This window comes from Arachis duranensis, chromosome 5, assembly GCF_000817695.3.
Source record: "Arachis duranensis cultivar V14167 chromosome 5, aradu.V14167.gnm2.J7QH, whole genome shotgun sequence".
In the NCBI taxonomy this organism is placed as follows: domain Eukaryota; kingdom Viridiplantae; phylum Streptophyta; class Magnoliopsida; order Fabales; family Fabaceae; genus Arachis; species Arachis duranensis.
This window is the reverse complement of record NC_029776.3, coordinates 35705594-35707136: the sequence shown is the minus strand read 5'-3', so window position 1 is coordinate 35707136 and position 1543 is coordinate 35705594.

The window sequence follows — 1543 nt, the reverse complement described above, 5'->3', positions numbered from 1 at the left end:
GCTTTAGACTAACATTGCATGATTCCTGGAATTCTTATTAAAAATTTTGAATCTCTTTATTTTCTTTTCCACATAATTTTCAAAAAATCCAAAAAAATTACAAAAGTCATAAAAATAAAAAATATTTTATGTTTCTTGTTTGAGTCTAGTGTCCCATTTTAAGTTTGGTGTCAATTGCATGTTTTTATTCTTCTAATTTTCGAAAATTACATGCATTATGTTCTTCATTGATCTTCAAGTTGTTCTTGATTGTTTCCTTGCTCTGATCTTTAAATTCTCTTGTCTTGAGTGCTTTGTTGTTTCTCATATGCATTCTCAACTTGTTAGTGTCAATAGTATACAAACTTCTAAGTTTGGGGTCTTGCATGCATTGTTTGTTTAATTTTAGTTGCATTTTGATTATTCCTCATCATTAAAAATTCAAAAAAAAAATTCTTAATTTGTGTCTTTTCAAGTCAATAATACAGAGAATTGAAGATTCAGAACAAGCAACAGAGGAATTACACAAAAAAAGCTGGGCGTTCAAAACGCCCAGTGAAGAAGGAAAACTGGCGTTTAAACGCCAGCCAGGGCACCTGGCTGGGCGTTTAACGCCCAAAAGGGTAGCATTTTGGGCGTTTAACGCCAGGATGGCACAAGAGGGAAGATTTTGTTTTTAATTCAGATTTTTTTTAAGTTTTCATAATTTTTCAAAATCAAATCTTTTTCAAATCATATCTTTTCAATCATATATTTTCAAAATCAATTTCTTTCTATTTTCAAAAATACTTGCTAACAATTAATGATTTGATTCAACATTTCAAGTATGTTGCCTTTTCTGTTGAGAAATGTTTAATGTCTGAATCATATCTTTTAAATTTCTTGTTAGCCAAGTCCTTAATTTTAAAAATCAAATCTTTTTAAATTGTTTTTCAATCATATCTTCTTAATGACATCTTTTTCAAAATAGTTTTCAATTATATCTTTTTTTATTTCTAATTTCAAAATCTTTTTCAAAAATCACTTAATTTCTTTCCCACTCTTAATTTTCGAAAATTCTTCCCCTTTTCTCACATCCTTCCATTTAAGGACTAACACTCCTCCTTAAAGAATAATTCGAACTCTATCCCTCTTGATAAGTTCGAATTCTTCTACTCCTTCTTCTATTCTTCTTTTCCTCTGACACCTCAAGGAATCTCTATACTGTGACATAGAGGATTCCATATTTTCTTGTTCTCTTCTCTTTCATATGAGCAGGAAAAAAGACAAAAGCATTCTTGTTGAGGCTGACCCTGAACCTGAAAGGACCTTGAAGCGAAAGCTAAGAGAAGCTAAAGCACTACTCTCTGTAGAGGACCTAACAGAAATATTCAAACAAGAAGAAGACATGGCAGCTGAAAACAACAACAATGCCAACAATACAAGGAAGGTGCTTGGTGACTTTACTGCACCTACTCCCAACTTCTATGGGAGAAGCATCTCTATCCCTGCCATTGGAGCAAACAACTTTGAGCTTAAGTCTCAATTAGTTTCTCTAATGCAACAGAATTGCAAGTTCCATGGA